The sequence below is a fragment of the Chrysemys picta genome, chromosome 5, assembly GCF_011386835.1.
Source record: "Chrysemys picta bellii isolate R12L10 chromosome 5, ASM1138683v2, whole genome shotgun sequence".
NCBI classification, from domain to species: domain Eukaryota; kingdom Metazoa; phylum Chordata; order Testudines; family Emydidae; genus Chrysemys; species Chrysemys picta.
The window spans coordinates 60,125,192-60,132,976 of record NC_088795.1 but is presented as its reverse complement, the minus strand read 5'-3'; the positions used below and the strand labels follow the sequence as shown (position 1 = coordinate 60,132,976).

At 41.7% G+C, this 7,785-nt stretch overlaps 1 long non-coding RNA gene across 3 annotated transcripts in view; it reads right to left on the bottom strand.

Annotated features, from left to right (window-relative positions):
* Positions 1-4,490: 4,490 nt before the first annotated feature.
* LOC101945420 (uncharacterized) overlaps positions 4,491-7,785 on the bottom strand; it is a 36,484-nt gene continuing 33,189 nt past the window's right edge. For all 3 annotated transcript variants that reach the window (XR_010601373.1, XR_010601374.1, XR_256825.4), the window contains one exon: positions 4,491-5,348. This is a non-coding gene — a long non-coding RNA (uncharacterized LOC101945420). The remainder of the gene's footprint in view (positions 5,349-7,785) is intronic.

Sequence of the window (7,785 nt, the reverse complement as noted above, 5' to 3'; positions counted from 1 at the left end):
AGTCTTTCTCTATTTCTGGTGCTAGCTTTTAGTATTGCCTATAAAAATTAGCCAGATCAGTGAATGCTATAGTCACCTGCTGAAATTTCAGCACCAAAATACAATCTACAATTGGTGATACAAAGGCAGAAGCTCTGAAATTACAGCTCTGCAGGCCCAATATTTGCAGCATGGGTGATAGAATTCTGCAGCAGTGTTCAGATGTGGCTGTCAGCAGTTGTACACCCACAGAATCTACTATTAGCAGTTTAAAAAAAAAAAAAAAAAAAGCTACCTCCTGTAGCTCTGGCTTTTCACAATCCCCAGAGCCAACTAGCTCCCCCAACAGCCCCAATGAGGAGTCTGTACGACTCATGCTGCTCAGAGGGAATAAACAGGTCAATACCATCTTAATCATAGCATACTCTGGGAATTTACAGAAAAGAGAAAACTCACAAGAACCAGATGAAATGCTGTGTGCTATCCTGGAGCAAAGTCATAACTTTAAAGCTATGTCTAAACAACAGGGGTTATAGTGGCATAGCTTCGGTGCCGTAGCTATGTCAGCATAACCCCCGTTGTGTAGAAGGGGTTTTTCTGTCTCTGTAGGAAGGAACACCAGCTTCCCGAGCAATTGCAGCTAGGTCATCAGAAGCATTTTTCCATCAGCCTAGCTGTGTCTGCACCCTTACATCAGCATAAGGAGTGTGGATTTTTCACACCCCTGAGTGCTGTAGCTATATTGACCTAAGTTTAAGTGTAGACCAGGCCTTAGTTAATTTGTTTAATTAAAAATATTTTTTATTTAGTTTTTTTTTTTTAAATGAGAGTTGTAGGTACAGAGTTCATGTACATTCATTACATATTGTAGGTTCATTTTTATAACAAAACAACTACAACCACAGTCCAAAAAACAGCAACACTCTCCCAAATCCCCAAAGTCACCCAACAAGGCTATTTCATACCACTACTGATTCCTCCCCCTAAAAAACCCTGAGAGAACAAATAAGCTTTGCCATATTACTGGAATTTCAGCAGATTCAGGCTCAGATGAACCAGTGAGTGAAGTAAATTTTACAACTGCTGTCACTCCAGAGAACGCCTTGTCTCCAGACTCTTTGCAATTACACTGGCAGACTATTAGCTCAAGCAGTCTCACCTGGTGAGAAAGCCAGTCTGTGAGGTGATCATTTCAGATTTTAAGGTTTAAAAATAATACCTTAAATTGCATCCTGAAATGAGCAGTGAGCCAATACAGATGTAGCATATTTCTTGTAAGAAACACACTTAAGCACATGGACCTCTGCTTTCTACATGAGTGGCCTCAATGTGTAGACCTAGGTAGGCCTTATCTACCTTGCCATTTCTTTCAAGGCCTCCCTAGGGTGACCAGATGTCCTGATTTTATAGGGACAGTCCCGATTTTTGGGTCTTTTTCTTATATAGGCTCCTATTACCCCCCACCCCATCCCAATTTTTCACACTTGCTGTCTGGTCACCCTCCCTCCCACTGGTGCCTGAACATCAGTGTAGCTCCACTGGCAGGAGCAATTCTGAAAGTGCCAGTCTGGACAAGCCCTCCCATGGCTGCCAGGATTTTAACCAGAGTGCCATCTACACCTATTCACAGCAGAATTAGTGGACACAGTGGTTAAAGCACTGGCAGTGAGTTTACATTAGTGTTCCCGCAATTGCTAAAGAAAGTTTTAATACTACTGGATCAAAATAAAGGGAAATACCCCCAGCATAGGTGGGAAGCCCTCGTGTCATAGAGCTGGCATTCCTACTGTATGTGACTCCCTTGCCACTCCTGGTGTAAGGGACATGACCAAAAAAAGGGGACATGGCTTGGGTTCAACTGTGCTCTGGCTATTTTCAATTGCTGGCATAGCCCCATGTGGCCTTAAGAACCCAAATGTAAGTTAAAGGAATCTTGCAGCTGCTCTAAATTACACTTTGGGCCAGACCCAGTGTCTTAAAACCATCTTTGCCTTCTCCTGCTTCCCAGTTCCTGCACTGAGCAGAGAATTGAGCCTGCTGTGTTTACAGGATGTTTTATCAACTGAGGTACATGGATTCAGCTCACAACAGAGGCCCAAAGCTAACCCAGCCTCTCCAGAATCTCAATGGGAGAAGCTGACCAAAACTCCAGCAGAGAGGAAAAACCCCTCTGTGTCTTCCTTGCTTCCTGGGGAAAAGCTACGGTGCTGCTACTAGAGGCATCAGACACCCTCCCCTCAGGCATTGAAAGGAGTTTTTGGCTAGGGGAGAAGAAGCAGCCCCTACCATACACATAAAGGGGGGTGATGCCAGCAGGCCTGGAAGAGGGAGTGAAGAGCTCCTGGAGCTGCAGGAGGACAGCAGAGGTGAGGCTAGGGGCCATAGGGTAGGTGTGTGGCTGGGTGGAGCACAGCTGACACGGAGGCTGGGGTGTGTATAATTAATTGATGGACTAAGGGATGGCCAAATGTGGGGCTGGAGGGCACAGAATTAGTTAGAATATTTGGGTTTGGGGAGAAGCCATGCCCCATCAGGCAATAAATCCATATAATTTGACCTCAGTTGGGTCTTCCAATGAGAGCTCCTGCTGCAGAGTTCAAAATCACTTTACTCTATAAATATGAAAGAGTTGCCAATATTATGAATGACACACACATATGTGAGTGGCAGGGGGAGTTCAAAATGAAAAGACAGATCACATACTACAATATAATCATTCTTAAAAGTTATAAAAAAATTTGGGGACAGTGTCATGGGTTTTGTGGGGGGTGGCGTGATTCTTGAACTTTTGGGGTTGGCTGTATTGTAATCAGTGCCTACTTGTGTGGTCTTTGGAGTGGTGTGCTATCAAACTTTGTCTTGAGCTGAACCCTGGTAGCACACGATGGCCCCGGCACGAACTGTAGGCACTTTGGCTGCTAAGGCTCTAACAGCTGGTGGGGCCCACACAACACTCCACCAACTTCCACCAGACACTGTGCTCCCCCAGGAGAACCCAAACATTCTTCCTCTATATGCTGGCCCTCCTACTGCCAGAAAACCTTCTTCACCTACATCCCTACCCAGGAGGGAAAGAGTCACAAAAGACTCTCACCCAGCAGATTCATCAAAACGCCTCTTGCTGACCTCGCATGGTTCTGTGGATTCATCACAAATCTCTAATGAAGATAGTCTCTCATATTATGTATTTTCAGTAGTGCCTACTCTGTGCTAGGTGCTTTCCAGACCCCTAAGAAAGATGATCTCTGCTGCAAGGAACTTGCAGTCCTGCCAGAGGGACTAGTAGACAGAAGTTAGGGGAAGTGGAATAACAATGTGCAATTTCTATACAAGACAACTTGATACACTGTATTGCAGCATGGCAGAATTTAAATGTGGACAGGCTCTAGGCACTGTGGATGAGTTTAGGAAGGTTGTTCCATGCATATGAGGCTCAGAGAAGAAGGCACAGAAGTGAGAAGTTGACATATGGACAGACAAGACTGTGGGAATATTGGCAGAGTTGATGGCAGGGGAACTGCAAAGCTTGGCTAGGGTTGATAACTAGGGAAGTGGGGTGTACCATGATTTTGCTTCCCCCTGCTGGAGGTTTCATCACCTTGGCACATACTGCCTGAAGAAGGGGTACTTTCCAGGGGAAACTGAGTTCAGACCTCCAGAACAGCTTAGAGAGGCCACCCAGAATCAGCTGCTAGCAGAACCAGTAAGTTCTGGTTCTCCAGAGGCTGGGAGCAGTCAGAAGCCAATCAGGCCCAGCAGGCAAGATTAAAAAGTTTTGTCTGCTTTCTCCAGGGACCAGTTCGGGGTGAAAGATCTCCTCTACCATAATCTAAGAAGCCTAGCCAAGTCTGGGGCTGAGCTCTCACTGTACCTTTTCAGTTGAGCCAGCACTAGACAATTGTTTTATGTGTTGGGAATTTAAAGCCCAGGTGGCCAACTTAACTTCAATAGCTATTTACTGCTGAAAAATTCAGGCAAGCTCACATTGCCAGGTGATCCACTGACTCAGGTGAGGCCATGACAGAAGAGTAAATGTTTATTAGGCTTAGAATTAAATAGTTAACAAAATACAAAGAGTTTTAAACACTGACAAGTAGGATGCCTTTCTGCTCTTTGTTGCTCAACTTTCAATATCATGTGAAGTCACAACTTCACTAGTTTTCCAGGATCCATAGAGACTTGACTTGCTGATACTGAAAAGCAGAAAGTCAACTTTTGAAGGGGAAGCCTTTATATGTTATAAAGCAAAAGAAGGAAGAAGCCCAAAGTTACCACTTTGCATGTCACCTTTAAAGCTTGGTTTGTGATCTATTGGGATAGAGAAACAGAAACTACAAGTGTCACTAGTCTCTAAGGGTCTGTTAAATTACAAAAGAAACGTGCTTTTTAAATTGTTGCATAACGTGATTTGAAACATCCCTTAAGACCTTGTATAGACAGTTTACACCTTAACTAACATGATTTGAAACAATTATTAACTCAATTTTTAAAAGTTTCTTCCTCTCTCCTCCCCCCTCCCCCCCCCCCCATCATCTAGATGGACTGTAAAGGTGAAATCAATGTCAGGGGAAATTGAGAGCACTTATCACCCTCATGTAGATTTACCAAGGAACTTATGCAGGGTCTCAATGGCACAGAAGCCCTGGCAGGGACAGGAGGGGGTATGCCTAGGGAAGAACAGCTGTGCAGATGGGCCTCCACACCCCATGCATGCAGTGGGAAGTGAGCTCCCTGACACTTGATGTAGAAGGGAACATTAGGAGTAGGACAGAAAGGGGGCTGCTGGATCCATATTTATTCAGTGGCTGGGAACTCATGCAGCTCAGGGAGTGGCTATAGAAAGACTGTATTGCAGCCCTGCGGGCAGAGGGTGGATGCCATTCCCGACCTCTTCTTAGAAAGGATTAGTATGGCTTTGTGTGGGAGAGGTGAACATCACCATCAAAGCATAGCTGTGATAGTTCTATATGAAATTCACCTCCTTGTGTACAAGGCCTGCATGAGTCCCATATGCTCATAGGAAATCATCCCATGGCAATGGCATTTATTTACTCTTTGATGCAAAGAGAAATTAGTGTACAACAAAATCTGTATATTTTCCAGAATACTATTAGCCAGATAATAAAGTGGCAGAATTCTGTGTGGTAGAATGCTTGATGAAAGATATAAAAACAAAAAAAGAGCCATGTTCTTTTCTTTCTTAACAGAAATATTGTAAAGCCTAGTGAAGAACAGTTCTCTTCTCCACTGGTCCTCTCTTATCAACTGGTCCTCTCTTATCAACTGCTTCATCTCTTTGTTTTGTTTGTTAGCTCCAATTGTGATGTTCACTTGCTGCTTGACTGGCTAGATGACATCAGTCACAATCACTGTGGGCAAAAAAACAGATAGCGGTTTGTAATGCATTGTCCTTCCTCAGAAATGCCAGCTTCAATTTGACTGGAGCCAGCGATTCAAATATATATTACACATAATTACTCTTTAAAAAATTAATGTATTAAGGTTGAAAAACAAAAGAAAATAAATTAAAGGGCCTGATCCTGTGAGTGATGAGCACCCTCAGCTCCCACTGACACAACTGGGAAGCAGTGGTAAATACCCCTCCCAGTATTGACATTGCTGGGAGATGTGGATGTAAAGTACCTTGCAGCTTGAGTCCTAGATAGTCTGTCTGCTATATAATATAGTGTCCTCAATTTACCTCACTGTGTTCAGATATCATGGCACCCTGAATCCCCCAGAGAGCCAGGCCCCTATTATGCTACAGGCTCTAATTTCATGTAACTGTTTTATTTTATAACTGCATTAATGTTCCTATGAGTGAATGGTGGTTTGTACTCCAGCAGTTAAATGAAATTTAGGACTGTAACAAAATTTTGCTGTGAGACCTGGCATTCATGACTAACATTGTATAAGTGGCACGTTATTGCTTAGGGGAAAAAATTGTTCTGAAAATAAATAAATTCTTACACATGCTTAACATTGGTTTTATATCATAAAAGAAACAAATCAACCAGTAAAAGAGAACTTGATCTCCTGCAGTGACTAACTTTATGGAAAACTATATTTTTTAATATTAAGTTCAAAAGTTCTGCAATCTGTTGTATATCAGTAAACAAAATATGGCAAAAATGTTCATTCAAAAGGAATCTGAAATTAACTTTAAATCTGATAAAGGCTATTTGTCTTCCCTGTGACTCATATCCTGGAATGAAAGACATATATTATAAATTTTTTGTCTCAACTTCTTTTTCTCTTTTTATTTTGTTAATTTGTGGGTGTGCAGCAGATAATTGAATTTTGGAACATGATGGAGAGACTATTTGGGGAGTGCTTTGCCCCAATCTGTAAGCACACATTTTACATGTTTTTCTAATTATTGTATTTGAATGTGTTTGAGTTTCAAATATAGTTGAAGTATTTTTAATTAAGCCATTTTAGTTCTAGAAAGTGATGGAAATGAACCCCAGTCCAAAATGTGGTTCTCTTCACTTTAGCCCATAAAACAACACAAATTTGCCCCCATGTTCTGCTGCCTATACAATCCTCACATACCAGTACTTGCAGATTGCTCTTGACAAAAGCAAGAGTAATTTTAGCAGCAGATGGTGTGTTACAGGAGGATCTACATATTTCTATGAACCGACCATGCATCTTGACCCCTAGTGCCCAACCACAAATGCTGCTCTACAGCTCAGTGCATAATGGAACTATGGAACCTGAACTCCTCAGTAGTTGAGTGAGCTAGGAGTGGAGTACAATAGTTGTACTGCAAGGTACCCTTTTTGGCTGTAAGCTTATACTGAAGCCAGGATTTAGCTAGTCTTTCACTTTCTTCCTCCCATCTTTTTTTTTTTTTTTAATACCCCCAGAGTTCAGAAAATATAAATCAACTTTCCACTTTTGAATAACAATAAAAGTACATGTTGGTGGATGATTTGGAAACCCAAATTGGCCAAGATGTTAAAACCCACAGAACCTGGGCATATAATACAAACATCACCTCAACCTTAATGCACATCCCAATCTTTTGCTTGTTAATTGTAGAAATATTTGTACCAAAACCATCTGTTACCAAAGAACAAGAATATTTACAGTCATTGTCCTCAGATGTTATCACAAGGGTTGACAATTTGTTCTATGTGATGTTTTAAGCGGGTTTTATATAGAGAGAGAATTAGTATAGAAATAAGTAAGACAATCACAAGCATTACAGTACACTGATCACATTTAATGAAAGGTAGTGTCAAAAGCCGGTCTAGACTAGAAACTACTGCTGATATATCAGTGGGGTAAAGGTGTGATTTAAAAAAAACAAAACATTTTTATACTGGCAAACACTATAGTGTAGATGTGGTTATACTATCAACACAATGCTTTTAACAGTACAGTTCATTTCTTTTGGAGAACTGGTATAAACTGCATTTATGCTAGGAGGGTTTGCTGATATAGCTATACCAGCAAAGCTTTTCAAGTGTAGATTTGGCCTAAAGCTCTTTCTACAGTGTGTAGTATTGGACCAATTGGTGCAGCTGCATGGAACACCCCAATGGAGCTCCACATAGGTACAGCAGTATTCCCTCACACTACATTGCAGGACCAAGGCCTAATTGTGATTAAAATAATTTGAAGGTACACTATGGGCCCTGACCTTTAAAAAGGCCTCAGTTCAGCCTCTGATTTTGAGCAGGGTGCAGTTTTTGTGGGTGCAAATAAGTAATTAGGTGTCTAATTGCCTGAAGTTAATTTGTAGGATGTCTTAATGCTATACAATGTGCCTACAATTATTTTCACTTGAAAAATGGT